A 21,394-nucleotide genomic window follows, 5' to 3' on the forward strand; every position below is an offset into this window, starting at 1 on the left:
TCTCTATTTCTGTCAAATAAATTTAAAAAAAAAATGTTTAAGGACAAAGCAATCAGTTCAATTCAACAAATACTGAGGGCTCGTGGTAGGAAAGACTCAGTTTTCTCTACTACTCACACAGAATGTGTCTTTCTGACTCTTCTGGTCACCAAATGTGTGGGTTCTTCTTCCCATACCAAGCAATTCTCTGGGACACCAGTTGGGTGTTCTACGATTTAACTCAATCCTAACACTGTCTAACTGGGGAGAGTGTCAGATTCCACCAGGGTAAGGGCTCAGTCCCATAAGACTCCTCCCATTCTCTTGCAGATGCCAGTCACAAGTCATCGGTCACTCATAACTTCTGTCCGACATGGCCACAAATCAGGGGTTCCTACAACCTCCTCTCAGGTTCAGTTAATTTGCTAGCATGGCACACAGAACTCAAGGAAACATGAAGAGATACAAAAGGCAAAGTCTGGGAGGGTCCCGAGTGCAGGAGCTCTGTCCTCATGGACTGGGGTGTTTCACCCTCCTGGTGTGGATATGTTTGCCAACCTGGAAGCTATTCAAACCTCCTATTCAGTTTTATGGAAGTTTCCCTCATGTAGGCATGATCAATTATTAACTAAATTTCCAGCCCCTCTCCTCTCTCTGGAGCATGGGGGCAGGGCTGAAAATTCTGAGCTTTTAATCCTGGCTTGGTCTTTCTGGTGACCAATCCCCATCCAGGAGCCATGCAGGACCTACCCATAGTCACCTGATTGGAACAAAAGATGTTCCAAGTGCTCTTTCACTTAGGAATTTATAAGGGTTTTAGGAGCTCTGGGCTGGGAACCGGGGGCAGAAACCAACATATATATTTTCTATTATCTCACAGTACTCCTTTATTTAATCATTCAACAAACATTTTTTGACTTTGGTTCTTTAAAGTGTATCATACTGACTGCTGTAGACATACCTCCTGCCGTCTGGTAGCTGTTCTAAGGCAAAGTGCAAGACACGGAATACCAACAAATACAAGGCACATGGTTGTGTTCAGTAAACATTTGTCGAATGAACAGATTGTGATAAATAGTTGTTAAAATGTGCTATGGGACTTCAAAGGGGAAAATCGAATAGACAGGTTAGGAAAAGGTATATGGAAGATGCAGTTTCTGCCATGGCTTCAGAGGACAAATGCAATTGAAGGGAAAGCCCAGGGAGGCAGGGGCTCTTCAGGTGCTTAGAACACCAGGAGCAAAAGCATATTGGGAAACAACAGGTAGTCCAGTTTGGCAGGAGGGTAGCTCAAGGCATTAGTCTCCCACTTGAGGAATCAGCAAGATGCACAGTGGGACATAACAACGCCTTGCCAATGCATTTACTAAATCAAGAGGTAAGGCCTAGACTAAGGGCCTTCCAGGCTGGCCTTTGGCATTCAGAGCCCAGTCTCTTAGGAGGTGGGGACAAACCCCTTGTTCTTCCTTGTCAACCAGGGTAACAATTGGTAACAATTTTTCTTTATTTATTTAGAACAGTGGCATTTTAAAAATGATATATATTTAATTTAAACTTCAGACAATTCCAAAAAATATGAGTAAGAAAAAAATACCCCAAATTTCATCTCCCAGGAAATAATCATTGTTAACCTTAGATATTACTTCATATCCTGTCCTTTGCATATATACAGATGGAGGCCTGTCTGGCGGGGACTAGTTTTGCAAAAATGGAACCAAGTACATGCTAATTTTATAGAAATTATTAAATGTAATTCTACTTGAATTTGAAAAGAAAAGAAAAAAACTGATAAAAATGAAGGCATGATGGAAACTTCGGTAAATGTCTCATTAATTTTTTGCTTTAAAAAAAATAGATAATATATTCATGTGGTACACATTGCAAAAGCTGTATGTTAGTGAAAAGCCATGAAAATTCTCCCTTCCACCCTATCTCCCATCTATCCAGTGTACTTCCCCAGAGGTATCCATGTTACCAATTTGTTGTCCACCTTTTCAGTGTTCAGTGTTTTTAAAATTTCTTTACTGCAAAGATATTATAGTTCCTAAAATCAAGGACAAAATGATTGTAAAAGACTTATAAAAGATTATTAAAAGCCAGACAATTTTGGAGCAATTATGTTTTAATAATTGTATTTTAACTTTTTTTTATAATAGTATCTAGTGCTGGGCACTATACTAAGAAATTAACGTGGGTTATTTTGTTTGCTACCCACAACAACATTATCATCTTCATCTTACTGGCAAGGGAACTGAGATAGTTAAACACTTTGTCAGAGGCCAAAAGTAAGAATTGACAGAGCCCAGATTTAAACTCAGGTGGTCTAATTCCTGACATACCCACTACATACACTGCCTCCTTTCAATACTGAATAGAATACCAGTGCCTTCCCCCTGGCATATCCACTCAATTCTCATGTAGCTTGATTTCATCCCTGTTAGTCTTTCCCATGAAGGGCTGGATCTGCTAAGGCCTCTCATGTTTGGGAATGTGTACCTATTACCTTCATTCTCAAACAACAAAACCATCTGGTTATTCCTAAGTCATAGTTTCTTTCCTTCAGAATTTTGTAGACAGGGCTCTATTACCTTCATTGGTTGTAGTGGAGAAGTCTAGCCAGCCTAACTCTGTGCTTGTAGGTGACTTGTTTTTTTTTCTACCTGGATTCCTTGAACTCTTCCTTTTAATCCCCCAAGGTACTTAGCCTAACCAGGCTATGGATCTGTTTTAATAATTCTATATCAGTTCTTCCTGGAACATGGACTGCCTATTTCACATGCAAAATTACTTCTTCATTAGTTTGGGCGAAATTTTCTTTTAAAAATACCTGCTTTCTGTTTCATTTGTCTGGTTATCTACTTCCGAGACACCAATTATAATTGTATGGGATCATCACTAGCCCTGTTTCACATCTGTGACTTTCCCTCTAATGGTCAAAACCTTTTATCCTTTCTTTCTGAATGTATCGGGATGATGCCAAGCCTTCCTCTTGGTCACTGCAATTGCCCTCTCAGTCTATTTGATCTTTATCTTTCACATGTATTAGTTCTCTCATGATGTTGTTTTGGTCCTTAAGGTGCAGTCTTAGCTGTCTCCCTTTTTACCTCTGCTGTTTTACCATTTTTGTCTTTGAAGTTTTATTATGTTTTCGTATAGTACAAAAACATTGGCAGTGAAATTTATTAAGTTTTTGAGTCACATTTTCTTTCAGACTTGGTCCCTCACCTTTTATTCTTATCTGTTGTTGTTCGTTCTCCTTTTTAATTGTTATTATTCTTGCTGTAGTAAATTTGCATCATCATCACATCAGTTATTTCTCGCTCATGCTCAACAGAAAAAGCATTTGGCAAGATCCTATGTACATTGAGATATTATGGGCAAATTGTTCTTGATTTCCTTCCCATACTATCTAGGGCATGTTGTTGCCCCCTCCAAGTTGTAGGTGAGGACCATTCTCCTGCTGCCTGAGGTGTGCACAGGAGTGTAGAGGATGGAAATAGACATCAGCTGGGGCTGTGTGCAGCCTTTGAGGAAAAATCAGTGTATACCTATTGAATCACACACACACACACACACACACACACACACAAGAATATACTTTAATTCCAAGAGACGGTAAAATCTACATTTATATTTAAAAAGGAAAATATTGTCCTAACTGCAGCATAACCAGTACAGCTGCTTCTGGAAACATGACGATGTTTCTTTCATTATTATTCAGGAGACAGTATAATGTGATGGTTGAGAACACAACCCCCTAGGTTCAAATCCTAGCTCTGGGGCGCCTGGGTGGCACAGCGGTTAAGCGTCTGCCTTCGGCTCAGGGCGTGATCCTGGCGTTATGGGATCGAGCCCCACATCAGGCTCTTCTGCTATGAGCCTGCTTCTTCCTCTCCCACTCCCTGCTTGTGTTCCCTCTCTCGCTGGCTGTCTCTATCTCTGTCAAATAAATAAATAAAATCTTTAAAAAAAAAACAAATCCTAGCTCTGCCACCTAACTAGCTGTGTAGCCATGAACAAAGTACTTCTGTTTCTAAGCCTTGCTTCCAAACTGGGGTTGATGATAGAACCTTTCCACAGAGTTATTGTGAGTCAGAAGTGGATTTGTACATAGGAAGCCTTTAAGCACTGTGCCTGGCATACAGTTAAGGATGTAATAAATGCCAGCTATTATTATCGTCCAAAAGAGTAGCAGTTTCCTTTTATTTTTCCTCCTGCTTTCAGAATTTGATCCAGAACCTTCATGAGTGAGGGCCATTAATGAGCCATCCACCTTCTGACAGTGCATCTTGGCTAAATAAGGACTAAAGGTCTGAAAGTAAAAGCATGGATCACACACACATTGCTGGTGGAATGTAAATGATGCAATCACTCTGGAAAGCAGTTTAGCAGTTTCTTAAGAAACTAAACATGCATACAATTACCATTTAACCCAGCAATTGTACTCTTGGGCATTTGCCCCAGAAGAATGAAAACTTATGTTCATACAAGAGCCTGTACACGAATGTTCATAGCAGTTTTATTTGTAATAGCTAAAAACTGGAATCAACCCAGATGTTTTTCAGCAGGTGATGGTTAAACAAACCATGGCGCATACATACCGTGGAATATTACTAAGCAATAAAAACAATTGAGCTATTGATATCTGCGATAACTTGGAGGAATCTCCAGAGAATTATTCTGAGTCAAAAAAAAAAAAAAACCCAAACAAACAACCAATCCCAAAAGGTTACATGCTGTATGATTCATTTATGTAATATTTACGAGAGGCAAAATTTTACAAATGGAGAACTGATTAGTAATTGCTGGGCTTTAGGGATAGGGGTTGGGGGAAAAGGAGGTGGGTATGCTTGTAAAAGGAAAACAAGAAGGACCCTTGTGGTGTTGGAACTATTCATTATCTTGACTGTGATGGTGGGTATTTCAACCCACGTGGGTGATAAAATTCTGTGGAACTTAATGCACACACACACACACACACAAATGAATACAAGTACAACTGGGGACATCTAATCTGAATAAGATAGGTGGATAGTATCAATGTCAGTATACAGGTTGGATATATATTATTCTATAGTTTTATAAAAATATTACCATTGGTAGAAACTGTACAAGGGATTTCTCTCTCAAATATTACTTACACTGCATGTGAACCCACAATTTTCTCAGTAAAAATTTCAATTAAAAAATGAAGGGGGAAAATTGTTTCAACTTCTCCCCTCTGCAGAAAAAGAAGGAGAAAGAGAAGGGGAAGAGGAGGAAGAGGAAAAGAAGGAATCTTTCTTTACTTTTGGAGCCTCAAAAGATTTTCAGGCAGAAAATCCTTCTGTGATGTCTGAATAAGAAGGGAAGAAGTGTGGCAATATATTATATTCTTTGGTGTTAAGAACTCCCCTCCACAGTGGTATGGATGGGGGCACAGGGAAGGAGTGTTCTGCCAGCTGAAGGAGAGTAGGATGGTAGAAGGAAAAGAATCTTTAAATGATTTTGAGCCAAGGGGCGATTCTGTGTGTCACAGAAAGAATAACCCTGGTGGAAATGTGATGTGAGATAAAGTAGGAGCTTAGGGTACTATTTCATGGTGCAATTTTGGGGATGCTAGACAGTTCACTCTGTTTAATAACCAGCTCTTTCTGGCCTCAGTGTTTGAAATTTGCAAATTAGACAACCCTTATATTAAGGTTTGGAATATCCCATTTGCACTTATGTTATCTGGGATGCTGATGCGTCTCATTTGGAGCATCGGTTTACCTAGTTTATATCTGCCCAGCTAGATTAAGATTGTGACATAAAGGGATTCAAGAGATTATGAAGTTTGATGGTAGAGGAGAGGCTCAGGAAGTGCCAAAATATACTGAGTTGCCCATATGGGCATATGCCAATGCCATATAAAGGTCAAATGGTGAGATGTACTAGTGGGGTTCTAAACTGTCTGGGAAACCACTCGAGGGCACTAGAGGACTATGGAGAACTTGGGAACTGATGTCCCAACCCTCCACAATTTTGCATATATTATTTCATTAAATCTCACAACAGCCTTCTGTGAACTAAGTGTTGTGATCACTATTTTAAACAGAAAAAAAGCTGAGGCTCAGATAACTTAATTTGTCCAAGAGCACCTTGTTAGAAAGTGGTAAAGCCAGGATGTCATTGGAGAGCCTCCAAGTGGGCTCTCCCACTTTCCCACACCACCTTCTGCTGAGAATTTGACTTTGTCTTTATTTTATATTTAGCTAAAAATTCATCTCATGTATGAATCCATGCAGATTCTACACATTTTAAAAATGCTAAAGGTGAAAAACTAAACCCACCTCTAGTTCTCATTCAGTATCTCTGATCTCCTTCTTAGCCAAGTTTCTGGAATGAATGTGCTCTATACTTGATCACCCTTCCTCACTTTCATTCACTCCTCACTCCCTTCCATTGGGCTTTATCCCCACCAGCCACTGAAGGTGCTGGTGCTTGGACCACCAAGGGCCTTACAGCAATGAGAGGAGTTTTACTGGAACTTTCGACAACTTTCAACAAGGTAGGCCAGTGCTTTTTAACAATGGCTACATTTTAAAATCACCCAGAGAGCTTGATTGCTTGCTTGCTTGCTTGCTTTTTTAATATCCAGACCTCAGATATTTTCCCTGAGAAAAATATCCCCTGAGATTGTGGTTTAATTGGTCTAAGGTGGAACTTTGTTATTAACACAATGGATAGTACTCAGGGACTTTAGGTAGGATAGTAACATAATTTGATTATGATGACTTGAACTAGGATTGCAGCCTTGGAGGTGGAGAGAAGTAAAAGCATTTGAGAATGGGTTCAACAGGATTCAGTGATTGATTGGATGGGGGAAAGGCAGGTGTCAAAAATGTTCATAGGTTCCCGGCATATGTGACTGGTGGTTGGTGGGACCATTTACTAGGACAGAACTCTGGAGAGGGAGCAGATAGGAGAGAGTGGCAGATGGGGCTCGAGAGCTCAGTGTTGTCATGTTAAGTTGGGCATGTTTTTGCCTATACTCAAGTAGAGATTGAGGCATGTAGTTGAATATTTGGATCTGGAGGTCAGAAGGGAGCCAGAAGTTGTCAGCATTGTTAAAAACAAGACAACAGGCCCAAAATGGAACTGCTTATGCTAAGCTCCACATCACTGAACCGAGATTTAACTTAATCATAGTTTCAGCTCTCCCAGAAATGGAATCTTAAGCCAGTCAATCAGGAATTACCTGACCTGCACTAGTTAGGCAAGCTGCTTGATAGACCCCTGCCATCTCCAAAAGGAGAGTAACTTTGCAACAAACAATCTGCTTTTTTTTCTAGTGTAACTTCCTTGTTTCTTCTCTCTTCTGCCTGTAAAAAGTCTTTCATTTTGTGCAGCTCCTCAGAGCTCCTTTCTGTCTTCTAGGCTGGATGGTGCTCAATTTATGAATCACTGAATAAAACCAATAAGATCTTTAAAATTTATTTGAATTTATTTGGATAGATTGTATAGAAGGCCATGGGTGGATGACATCGCAAATGGAGAGAATACAGAAAAGAGAGAACAGGGACAAATCCTGTAGAGTTCTGTCATGTAGAGATCAGTAGAGAAGGTATAGCCAGCAAATGACATCATGCAAAGAAGTGGCCAGTGAAATACAAGGAAAACTGAGAGCATGGCTGCCTAGAGTCCAAAAAAGAGGAAATCGAGGAGGAAATTATCCATGCTGTTGTTCTCATCCTGCCTGGCCAGTGAAATACAAGGAAAACTGAGAGCATGGCTGCCTAGAGTCCAAAAAAGAGGAAATCAAGGAGGAAATTATCCATGCTGTTGTTCTCATCCTGCCTGGACATTAGAATTAATCCTGCCTGGCTCTTCCTTCTGCCTCCCTACACCTCAGCTACCTTCTGATTAATGCTTTTAGTCCTAAGAGTCTTGGCTTAATTTAGTCCTTAGAGTCTTGGCTTAAAGTTCCTTCCCTCTGAGCCCCAATATAAAAATAGTCCTCCTGTCTATTCTCTCATACTGTCTGTACTTTCTCTTCTCAGCACTAAATAGGATTTGTAATAACAAATTTACTTGTGTGGTATTTATTTAAAGATGATTTCTCTACCAGAGTATAAACCCTATGAAAGAGCAGGGACCGGGGCGCCTGGGTGGCACAGCGGTTAAGCGTCTGCCTTCAGCTCAGGGCGTGATCCCGGCGTTACGGGATCGAGCCCCACATCAGGCTCTCCCTCTATGAGCCTGCTTCTTCCTCTCCCACTCCCCCTGCTTGTGTTCCCTCTCTCGCTGGCTGTCTCTATCTCTGTCGAATAAAGAAATTTTAAAAATCTTAAAAAAAAAAAAAAAAGAAAGAAAGAGCAGGGACCATGTTATTTTGCTCACCTATTATTAGGGCTTTGCGTGTATCTGGCATGTAGGAGGTGCTTAATAAATTCTCATTGAGTAAATGCTTAGGGAAACAAGTTTTTTTTACTTTAACCAGACCATCTGTGTTATTATAAAATTTCAGCGGTGCTAGACAGAGGTTTAATCCAGACATCTTCAACTTTAATAATTTAGAAGTTTTTTACCTGATTGGTGTTTCAGGATCTTCCTTCCTTTCCCTTTCCCTTTCCCTTTCCCCTTTCCCCTTTCTTTTCCTCTCCTCTCCTTTCCTTTCCTTCCTTCTCCTTCCCCTTTCCTTCCTTCTCCTTCCCCTTTCCTTCCTTCTCCTTCCCCTTTCCTTCCTTCTCCTTCCCCTTTCCTTCCGTCCTTCCTTCCTTCCTTCCTTCCTTCCTTCCTTCCTTCCTTCCGTCCTTCCTTCCTTCCTTCCAAGCCAGCTGGCATCTTTATTCCTTTGGAGGTTGGAGGGATGCTCTCAGGGGCTCTTGGTGGGTGGGTCTGCTTCTACTGCAACATCACTGGCTTCCGGTTGCACAGATGATGCCCATTCTGCAGATGGCTACGGTTCATAGATGGGGAGTAGTACTTGTTCTTGTGGATCATGTGCCAGATGCTGCTGAGGGTGGCCTGGATGCTCTTCTTGATAGTGATCCCCAAGCAGAAGGTGGCCAGCTTTCCCTGGCCGGATCTTCCCTTCATGACCACCAGAGGTGCCTTTGCCCTAGGCTGCTGGCTCCTCACCCACAGTCTTGCAGTGAATCCCACCCATTAACAGCAGGAGTCGAGGGACTTCAGATTGCTGTTTTCGGTGCTGTACATCTGCTTGCTCCTCTTGACTGGAAAATGAGAGCAGTTCCCCATGAACAGCTGTCGCAGATACCCGAACACGGAGGCAGCTCCTTTTGCTGAGGCAGTGGGAGTTGGAAAGAGCAGGGTTTCTTCTTTAGAGAAGAAAAAAGTATGTTTACAGTTGACATTCCATTGAGTCTGTGCATAATTTGGGAGACTAGGGAATATAAAGAAAAGAGTTGACATATTCCACTGTTTGCATACTTGACATACTTTTTCTCTTTCATCAGATACTTTATTGATAAAGTAATTTGTAAAAAAAAAAAAAAAGCTCTATTGTTTTCATTTACATTGCACACAGTACTCTCTGAATACCTCTGACACCACACGTGTCTGGGGTTTTCTTAAATTGCTGGGTGTCCTGCAATTTAACTCAATTCTGACACTACCTATCTGGAAATATGATCAGATGCCACAAGTTAAGGGCTGTCTCACAAGACTGCTTCCTCCACCCCTGAGCCCCACTGCCCACTCCACTTTAGATGCCAATTATAAGTCCAGGTTGTTATCTGTGGTTCCCACCAACCAGGTATATATTGACACCTTCCTCAGGTCCAATTAATTTGCTAGCACAGCTCACATAACTCAGGAAAACGCTTACTTATTAGAGTATTGGTTTTCTACAAAGGATATTAAAGGATACTAATGAACTCTCGGATGGAGAGACACATAAGACAAGGTTGGGAAGGATCCTGAACACAGGAGCTTCTGTCCCCAAGGAGTTTGGGGTACATCACCCTCCCAGCACATGGATGTGTTTTACTTCACCAACCCAGAAGCTCTTCAAACTCCATTCTTTTGGTTTTTTTCTGGAGGCTTCAGTACAGAAGCATGATGTATTAAATAATTGGCCATTGGTGATTGAACTCAATTTCAACTCCCCGTCACTCCCTGGAGGTCAGAAGTCAGGGAAGTGGGGCTGAAAGTTCCGGCCCTCTAATCACATGGTTGGTTCCACTAGCAACCAGCTCCCATCCTAGGGGCTTTCCAACAGTTGTGGTTGAAAGGGGCTTGTAAAAGAATAACAAAAACACCCATTTCACCTGTATCCCTGTGAAGCTATTTCAGGAACTGAGGAAGAAAAGACTAAATGTTATAACGAAAGATGTTCCCATCGCTCTTATCGCTTAGGAAATTCCAGGGTTTGGGGAGCTGTAAGCCAGGAATCATGGATGAATACCAAAATATACAAGTCCCCAACTTATTTAAAATTTTGAACTTTGATCTATACCCGGGCTAGCAATATGCAGTACGAATCCCTTTCACAATGCTGGGCAGTGACAGCAAGCCACAGCTCCCAGGCACAAGCATATAATCAGAAGTAAACACCCGCTACAGTAACAACCACTCCGTACCCATATGGCCATTTTGTTTGTCACTTCAGTACAGTAAACAATAAATTACATGAGATATTCAACACTTTATTATTAAATAGACATGGTGTTAGGTGATGTTGCCCGACTATAGGCTGATGTAAGTGTTCTGAGCACATTTAGGATAGGCTAAGCTAAGCTAGGATGTGTGGTAGCTTAGGTGTGTTAAATGCATTTTAGACCTAATGGTACTTTCTTTTCTTTCCTTCTTTTCTTTTTTTTTTTTTTACTTAATGGTACTTTCAACTTAACAATAATTTTATTGGCCTGTAACCCCATCGTAAGTCAAAGAAGTTCCATATTTATTTTTATGATAAATCACAGTATCACAGAATGAGTTCTGGAGATTGAACACCTACACCTAAGAACATCATTTCATTAATGTAGAGTCAGAGTTGGAGGATTTAGGGCACATTTATTGTACTTTGCTATGCATTAGATGCTTTCCATGTAATATTTGGTTTATTTTTTTCAACATTTATGGAAGATAAACATCCCCATTTCACAGATGAGAAAACTGAGGATCAAAGGATTGACTAATGTGCTAAGGATCAAATAATCAAATCAGACTCACAGGATCACATATCTCACACAGTAGCAAGCTTTACTAATTGTTTCAAGGATACAAATAATTTCAAGGCACCGATGAAGCAGGGAGATGTCTGAGACCCACCAACATAGCTCCTAGGTCACTTCTTGCTGCACTGAGACTAGTTTTGGTCCTAATTACCAAACAGGATCTCTGTGTGATGTGCACAGTCACCTCACTCACATGGAAGACAGATGTTTCTTTCATGAAACATCTCCATTTTATACTCTGATAGTTAAATAGATTACGTGACATTTTTTTAGGAAGGGACATTACATAAATCCATAAATTGTAGATCCTGACCAAAGCGTTCCATAGATAAATGGTATTAGTGTGTTTGCCTGGATGTCTGTGGTTACATGCTTACAAGGAAATTGGACCAGATTATCTTCCTTCTTTCTTTCCCAGGGGCATTTCCTGAGTAAAGGGAGAGAGTTGTCAGAGGCCTGCTGCTCCTCACCTTGCCAAGGTGGCAGCACTAGTGAACATCAGAGCTAGCATACAAATCCAGCTGGGTCACTCGCAAGTCCGCTCTTCCCGATACACCGTACTCTCTTCAGACTTCGGGAGGACCTAGCTAGGAGACTTCACAAGTATTAATACTTCTTAATGTGTCTCAGCTTTTAATTTTCATGAACATTGCCATTAACATCTCTCAAACTGCCCTGAATAGTCTTTCATAGGGTTGTTTCTGCTGCTACTACTGACAGCCAAACAGTCTGATTTGTAAAAGAAAGAAGAGAGAAGGTAGTAAGTAAGTAAGTAAGTAAGTGAATGAATGAATGAATGAATGAATAAATAAATAAATAAATAAATAAATAAAATGATGCAGCGAAGAAGGGAAAGATGATTCAACGAATAATATTTTATTTGAACCAGATGTTGAAGTGGGTGATTCTTCTTTAACAGACAGCTGGATAATGAGTATTGCGGTCACCTTATTAGTTTCAATAGATGATAAAGTGGCTGTTTATAAAAGCAGGATAATAATCTCGGCATTTAATTTTCAGGATATAACAGAAACTCAGCATGCTTCCTGGATGGGGGTAGATCATACCTGATTAGGACTAGTTTGCTGAGAGCCGATTGTGAGCAGTGATGTCACTCACATTGGTGGCTTGACATGGGCCATGGTAGCAATATTCATACCACAGAAACGATCAAGTACTACAAACCAGGACTTCTTTCCCCAGAAAGCTGGTTGTTGAATGTTTACCAGCACATCAGTGTTCATAGTTAGATATTCATACACTTTCCCATTTTTGTATTCGACATTAATCTGATGTCAAAATTAGAAAGTCGAGTGGAGAATCAAAATATTAACTATAACAGGCCGTTGGAGTTTAAATGTATTGGATTTTCTGGAAGGGGCAATAAATAACGTCCATTTCTTTCCCTCCTGAGTTTGGAACTGACGGAAAGATAAAGATCAGTATCTGAGTTGACTGACTAATAAACCTAATTAGAGGTCACAGCATAGCTCTGTGGCCAAATGGGCTTCCTAATTGCTTGCCCCTAAGCAGAGTTCACCCATCCTGTTGCTGGCAGGGCCAGACCATCTCAGACAATGAGGCCTTCTCCACTTCCTGCATGTTTGAGCTGAGACTGTGTTTGTCCCGAGGTCAGGGGATTCTGAGTGACACAGAGACTGAGAGAAAGAGACAGAAAGACAGAGTCTGTGCCTGAACACTCAGGTCCTGACACTTTCCCAAGTGTCCCAGTCATACTCATTTGGTGGGCCACTTCTCTTCCTTTGGGCGGGGACAATGAGAGGAATGGATGAGAGGGAGGGAGCTCCTACTGTATGATCCAAGGTAGGAACTTGAGTTCTGGAAGAGAATGGTTTGTCCTACAATATATTTTATTTAAATCCCCTTTCTTAACCCTTAGTAAAATCAGGCATTGATCATACAGCAGACATTTTGCTCTGTAATGCTGTTGAATTGAATAACGGAAGTGAAAGGGTGGGGAAGTTTTCAAATCTTTTTGTGGGAAGTGGTGGTTATGGTGGTGCATTTTACCTACAGAGGCACCTAAAACTATATGCTAGGCAGTTTTGATTTCTCTTTATCCTTTTTAAAAAACTGTGAGCAAAAGAAAGCCTGGCTAGCTCGGTTGGTGGAGCATGCAACTCCTGATCTCCACGTTGTGAGTTCAAGGCCCACGTTGGGTGTAGAAATTACTTAAAAATAAAATCTTTTAAAAAAAGTTATTAACAAAGATTCTCACTTATGTCTACCGAAGCTAGAATATCAGACCCCTTTGAGCATTTTCATCAAGCAACCAGTTAATTCATTGAAAAAGAGATAATCAGACAAAGCATTGATTTAAATGACTTATTGTTTAGCTGAATTGCCTAGCTGCTTAAAAGAATTGACATCAGTTCCTTCAGGATTGTTAATCCAGTGGCCCTGTGTATACAGACACCCTCTTTTTCTCCTTCAAATCACAACATAATAAAGTTTTGTCTACATTTCCAGTTTTGTGTGGAAATGTTTAAAAAGAATGTACAATCCAATTTTTTAAAAATTTTAAGTATGATACATTATCCTTTGTGCTGTGCATTGTATTTCTTTTGGGAGCCAAAGATAATTTCAGGCTTTTGTGTGTTTCCTGGCTTTTCCTTATGGTCCAATGAGGTCAAATTACCAAACGGATGGTCTTTATATTAGACTTGTCCAACAAACATGTCCTTCGAAGGACAGTTGTTTAATATAAGGAGAATGTACTATTTGAAATGTTGATTTGGGGGATCTCTAGATTATGTTAAAATCCAACGTAGGTTGGTGATGACTTGACTGTGGACATCTGCAGACTATTTTCTCATCCACGGGAAATGAGGTGGTCCTGTCTCAGAGCCGCAGGGCCTCAGAGCTGGTACCAAGTGGCACCATTGTTGGCAGGCCCAGAGGAGGCCAGGGACAGGGTAGTCATCACTGGGCTCCATCTCTGCGCCTGGGTGAGGAAACACTGGAACACCATTGTAAGGAGGCTTGTTATCCTGTGCACGTGGCCCCCAAGTGAACAGTACCAGGGCACCTCAGCTCTGGCGTGAACTGCCTGCCCTGTTCACAAGCTCAAGCCCACACATCAATTAGGAGAATCAATGCATTTTGTCTTTCATTTGTTTGATAGACTTCATTTTTGGGAGTGTCTCATTTCCCAAGTCCCACTGTAAAAGTACCATATCGATTATAATTTTGGCAGAGATTATTATTAATAAAGGTATTTTGATATAATAATCCTATTATAGAAAGTATGTTTTTAGGATGTTTATTGGAAATAAGAGACTCTGGTTTGCATGTAACTTGCATTAAATTTATATGTCATGCCTCTTTACATCCTAATGCTCCTTCCCATCCAGAGACCTTGAGCACCATTTCTCTTTTTTTTTTTAATTTTTTTATGTTAATTTTTTTTATTATATTATGTTAGTCACCATACAGTACATCCCCGGTTTCTGATGTAAAGTTCGATGATTCATTAGTTGCATATAACACCCCAGTGCACCATGCAATACGTCCTCCTTACTACCCATCACCAGTCTATCCCATTCCCCCACCCCCCTCCCCTCTGAGGCCCTCAGTTTATTTCTCATAGTCCATAGTCTCTCATGAGCACCATTTCTCTTAAACTTTCTCTTAAACTACTCAGGCTCTCTGTCTTCTTCACTTCAAAGGAAAGGACACCTGCCATATGCCCAGGATCACACTAAATATCGGGAATATAAAAAGGTATTTATGGCCCAACAGACTTGGCTTTATCTTCTCCCTTATGGTAGCTCACAGTCTAGATGTGAAGATAAGTAAAGGAGTTCCAATACCAAATTGTAAGGGTAATAACAGGAGCAGAGTAGCCATCCTAGTTGGGTTGAAATTGAGGCTTGGCTACATTTAAAGTATGAAACAAACCAAAATTTCTTTCCTTAAGAATCTACTAGAGCCACACAAAAGAGTGGAGAAGAACTTGGAAATGTGTTTAAAATTGAACGTAGGTATATTCCAATATATTTGGTATAGGGGTGTGTGTGTTTGTGTGTGTGTGTGTGTGTGCGTGCACTACATTTGAAGTGTGTTAGGCCACATGATAAAAATCACGTTGCAGGAAGGTTGGCTCTGGTATGATGATCCAAATTTAGCAAAAGGACTGACTAAGGGTTGGAGGGAAGTTTCTATTTCATATATGGTGTGGCAGTGGGCTTTGCACTCATTCAGCCTTTTCCAGCATCCCTGGATCTCTGTGTGTGAATTAAAATTCCTCCTGTTTTGAAGTTCAAGCAACTCTCCACAATGGGACCCTCCAGATAATCCACAACAGAGAATAAAGTGCATCTCCTTCACTTTGTGAGAAACGGCAGAGATGTTGGAGCATGGTGAAGATGTCTAGTGTCATAGTCAAGGCAATAAACAGGATTCTGAATCTCAGTAGGGACCGTGCAGAGCATGGAGGGACTGAGGCCAGTGGCACTGAATGGCTTGGATTGCCAGAGTTAGCAGAGACAGCCATATACCATAACATACCTTCTCCATGGTATCTCTCTATCTGGTTTCACACCTTTAGACATTGTCTAAGATCCCTCACAATTATTGAATGAAATGGTATCATAGAGATCAATGCAAATGGTGGCCCAAACTAATTCTTAAGCATATTGCAAGACCCTTCTTGGGAACTCTCATAGTCTCCCAGAGGACCTCCCCACAGAGTTCCCTTATGAACTGGTGGAGGCTTAGCACAGTCAAGCTTCAGTATGAATATTAATGAATCCTCTATTCACAAACTGGGAAGAACTCTTAATTTAAACCTAAGTCAAATTCTTGTTTTTGTTACCTTTCCTTCCCAGTCCCATTCCAATTCTGCCAAGATGCCCATTATACTGGATCCACTAGTTGCCTAATTTTCTCAATTCCCTTTCAAACTGGAATCCTAAACGGATAAAGCCAGGACTCATTGTCTTGAGACACACATATCATTGCCTGTAAAAAGCAGGGGAGGGATAATGTCAGTGGCATTCTTAAAGAGGGCCATCCTCAGCCCCACCTCTGATACAAAGACACAATTCCTCTTTGGTGGGTAAAATAAACACCTCTCTCTAGTAGGTCGCTTAACTCGTACAACATCTGACATTGTCAATCATGAAAGCAATTCCCCAGGCCAGAAGCAGTACTTTGGAATTCGTTCCAGTGGTAAATAGAAAAAATAAATCACTTAACAGAGAATAGGTACAAAAGAGGAAAGGACTAAGATTTCACATTTAAAAATATTTTCTTCACAATTATATGATACGTATCTTCATTTTCAGGGTGATAAAAGGGCACCAAGAAGAAAGAAAATACCAATACGCACACAGAAAAACACAGCTTGTGTTTACCAAATATAAAGAAAATTTGAGCTGTGCAATATTAATTCAGTTGTGTTATTACGTAATCACTCCTTAGTTGAAACATAGGGCAAATTATTTTCCAATTGTCAGGGGTACTTAAAGGAACATGCTACTGTATATTTAGATGTATATGCATCTTTTAATGAAAAAGAGATCCAAGGTCAAGTTTTCCTTTAACACTTTTTACCAACAATTGGCATATGAAGTAATAGGTACTGGGAGAGATTAAAAATCCTCTGCCTCATTAGTGTAACTGCCCTTTTCCCTACAATCAAACATTTATAGAGGCCCCTTTGTTTAGGAGCCATAATACATAGAATGAGCAAGGTTTTCTACTTTGGCATATGTGCCTCTACCCTCCCATGGATTCCATCTCTTTGGTAGTTTTAAAAACAGGGGCCTCAAATTCTTTGATCCAACCTTCCATTAAGAGGTGGCATCTACGCCTGGGTGGCACAGTGGTTAAGCGTCTGCCTTCAGCTCAGGGCGTGATCCCGGCGTTGTGGGATCGAGCCCCACATTAGGCTCCTCTGTTATGAGCCTGCTTCCTCCTCTCCCACTCCCCCTGCTTGTGTTCCCTCTCTCACTGGCTGTCTCTATCTCTGTCAAATAAATAAATAAAATATTTAAAAAAAAAAGAGGTGGCATCTATGTTCTGTTCCCCGAATCTGATGAGATTTGTGACTCCTCAATCATTCGATGTCAGTGTGTAAAAATGGTGCTGTGACTTCTGAGGCTAAGTCACAGGAGACCATGCAGGCTTGCCCCTGGGAGACCAAGGCACCATGTAAGAAGTCTTGCTACCTGTGCCCACCACACTGGAGAGGTAACATGTAGGTGCTCTGGTGGGTGGTCCCAGCTGAGCCCAGCCTTCCAGACATCCCTGCCAAGGCACCAGACATGCAAATGAGCCATCTTGTTTCCTCCAAACATTCTCTCTGCCCGCTGACTACTGCATGGCCTCCTTCAACACCATGAGAAACAGACAAATCACCAAAATCACTCAAAAATATTGCCTTTGCATCACAGTTTTTATGGCTCATATCATTTAAAAATCCCATTTCGATTAAAAGTTTTCAAGTAGGAACTATATAAGTGGAGAAATTTCTCCTTCAAATCTGTTCAAACCCACAAAATCATGATATAACTAGTTATTGTTTTGAGCCACCATGTTTTAAGGTGGTTTGTGCCCCAGTGATAGAAAGTGGAACAATCTCCCTAGGAGCTGCATTTAGGGAAGCCTGTTCTGCCCCGAAATTATGTGTTCTTATTTTTGAAATTGCACTTTGTACCATATTGAACGTATGGGATTAACTGATGTCACAACAGCCTTGTCAGTATTCTGTCTCAGTTACTTATGGTTTAAATTGGTTTTTATTGGCTGGTTTTGGGGACCTTATCACCAATTAGGAATCACGTGTGCCTTGGAACTGTTTTCACTGAAAGTAGCTAGTGCTCTGGGAAGAAAGGCAGCTGCACAGGTCTATGGTGTCTGCAAACCAAGTGAACATAGCTGCAGAAAGGCATCAGGGCAAGCTCCAGTGACACTCTCCTCCTTGCTCTGCTCCACGGTGCCTAGCAGCCTCACCTGACAGCCATTGTGTGCTCAGTAACATTTTGTTGGTATCTCTTCCATGGTGCATGCCACACCCTGCCTTGAACTTCACTTATACCTACATATTTGTTTTCCTCTCCTCTACTGAGTTGAAAGCTCCTGAGAATGGGTGTGATGCTGCTTTAATTTTCTATCATTAGACATTTCCATGCTGCCTTATGAGACAGATAAACATTTGTTGACTGAATGGGTGTTTCTCTCCTAAAGTGACTGCAGTGGCCAATGAATAATGTTCTAGCTTTAAACGGCCAGCGTGTGGAACTTTTCCTTTCCTTTTTCTTCATGATTTAGCATCACAGAATATCAGAGCTGGCTGGGAATTTAGAGAACAGAGACATCTGGAGGAACTGAGAACAGGGCCTGCTGAGTGAGTGTGAGAGCTGGGACTCAGCTCAGGTCTCCTGATGCAGTGCCAGAGCTGCTTCCACCAGACTAAGCAGCCTCTTCATCTCGTTGATTTACCTGCTATCTCCAGCCCAGCAGTGGTGACAATATGCCATCAATTAGCTGCTCAACGTTCTCTAGCCAGTTCTGCATCTCTGACCATTGTCCGAAGTCCCTCGACTTTGCTTTTCCATCTCATCTCAATTATTGTGGTTACATTTTAACAGCTCATTTTGAAGTAGGAACTTGATAGTGGAGGGTCTCCTTCAAATGAGTTGTTTTCCTAATGCTCTCAGACCCATATCATATGCATTCATTGATTCAGTGGATATTCATCACATATTTATCATTAGTATTGCAACAGATGGCTCTATGAGGTTTCTTCTATTTACCATGTTATTCATTTTTAAAATTTACTCAACAGTATCATTTGCTTTCATTTCTTTCTCAAAATATTTACTGTTGTGTTAGATGTGCTTTTCATTAATTCATTCATTTATTCATTCATTCAGCAAATACTTGGGGGGGCCTCTGTGCACACCATCCTAGGACCTGGGGACAGAGTGCTGAATGGGACCGGTGTGGTCCTTGTCTTCACAGAGATTACAGTGTAGCTTTGTCCTGGCTATCTTGGTTCTGCCCTTCTCTAATTCACCCTGAAATTCCCTGAGGGAAGGAGAAAGAAAGCACATTTTCCATCCCATCACATTCTTTCTTCCATTCCAGGACTCAGCCCTGAGTTCTGCTCAAAGTCAGTCTCTTCTCTTCTCCACCCATTCCCAGCCCCTAGGACTCTGCTGTTCATATGCAGTGCTTATTCATATCTCTGAGTCTCCATGCAAGGCTCTTCCCAAACTCTGAAATGTCCTTACCACCCTTCTCTGTCAGAAAGACACCGTTTCATCCTTCAAGGTCTAGACCACATGTTCCTTCCTCACAAAGCTTTCTAGGCCTCAGCCACAGCAACCTCTTTTCAAGTGTGCACCCAGATTCTTATTTGAGGGCACAAAACCATCTAGAACATCTATGAATGCAACTCATAGTAAAATACCAAGATTAGAATACTAATATAAAAAAACTCAGAAGAGATTTTTATTTTTTAAAGTAATATATGCACATGTTAAAAATTCAGTCGTGTGAAGTCCCAACTTACTCCCTTCCACAGATGAAACTATGGTTATAAGCCTGTTGTAATGTTTTCCTAATGCATAGTCTATGCATGAATGAATAGGAATCCTGAAAATTTTGTGGGGGAACTGGACAGAATGATTTTAAATTCACTTGGAAAAATAAAAACCAATGAAGACGCAAGAAAACTATGTGTAAGAATAGTGAAAGATGATGCAGGGGAAGAAAAAAATTTCCTCAACCCTCTTAGGGTCCTTGGCTGAGCCTGGAAACTAAACTGGCAAAGACAGATTTACAGGAGAAAAGCATGCAAATTTATTTAATGTCAGTTTTGTGTGACACAAGAGCCTTCGTAAGTAAATGAAGACTGGAAGAAACAGACCTGAGTATTTTTATGCAAGTAGGTTTGCTAGATTGGACAGGCGTGAAGAAATATGATAGGTCAAAGAGTATGAGATAAGTGTGGTAAACTGGGGGAAACAGCAACGCCTGTTTGTCAGGATTCTTCTCAGGATCCCTTTGTCTTCAGAGATAAGGATGCTCCTTTCCTTTGAATGTAGGGAGGGCACCTCTCACTTAAGAGTTTTATGAACTGTTTCAGGGGAAAAGGGCACAGGAAACTTCAGCGTGACCTTACTTCTGCTGTTTTCTCAAACTCCTCCAGCTCAAAATATTTAATATGCCAAGGTGCCAGTTTTGGGGTAGCATGTCCTAAACCGCATCAATGATATGCCTTACCAGTTATAATAATCACTGCTAATACTTACCACTTACACTGCACCAGGCACTGTTCTGAACACTTGACATACATTGGTCATTTAATCCTCACAACAACTCCAAGAGTTAGATGCTATTATTATCCCCCTTTTATGGAGGAAGATACTGAAGTAACTTGCCGAAGATCACAAAGTTGGTGGAGCCTGATCTCAGTCTATGCCTTTGGTTTCAGGAGTCCACATCCTTAACCACAATGCCATCCTGTTCAAGATTATTAAGCTAGTCATAAAAAGTATGACAATAAAAAGTATATTGACATAGGAATAGATAAATGGATCACTGGAATAGAACAGAGAGTCCAGAAATAGATTCGTGGTAAAGATGATGTTCCAATTTCGGGGGAAGGGGTGGAATATTTAATAAATGATGCCAGCATAGTGTGGTATGCCTTTAGATATACCTTTAAATCTATTAAGATTTAAAGTCCACAGAATCTTTGACTTGGCAAATACATATTCAGAAATCCATCCCTAACAAATAAATACACATAAAAGTTAGGACACACAAAAGGGTGGTGTTCATAAGAGCATTGTTTGTATTGGGAGGGGAAAAAAAGAGACCGAAATGAAATGAAGCTGAATGTTGAATAAACAAGGAAATGACTGAATAAATTCCACATTATGCAATAGTATACAGGCATTATAAAAACATGTCGGATCTATATTCATTGACCAGGAGAGATATCCTTGGATAGATTGTTAGACAATTTTTTTTTAAGTTGAACAATATGGGGCACCTGGCTGGCTCAGTTGGTAGAGTGTGTGACTTTTGATGTTGGGGTTGTGAGTTCAAGCCCCACATTGGGCATGAAGCCTACTTTAAAAAATAAAGTTGAACAATAATGCTGTAGCCTGATTCCGTATTTACCAACGTAAAGCAAACCAAAAGCAAGCATGTGGCTTGTGTTTAGTGGAGAAAGTGTGGAAGGAATCACTCAAGTTGTTAACTCTATTACCTCA

This window comes from Ailuropoda melanoleuca, chromosome 16, assembly GCF_002007445.2.
Source record: "Ailuropoda melanoleuca isolate Jingjing chromosome 16, ASM200744v2, whole genome shotgun sequence".
NCBI lineage: Eukaryota > Metazoa > Chordata > Mammalia > Carnivora > Ursidae > Ailuropoda > Ailuropoda melanoleuca.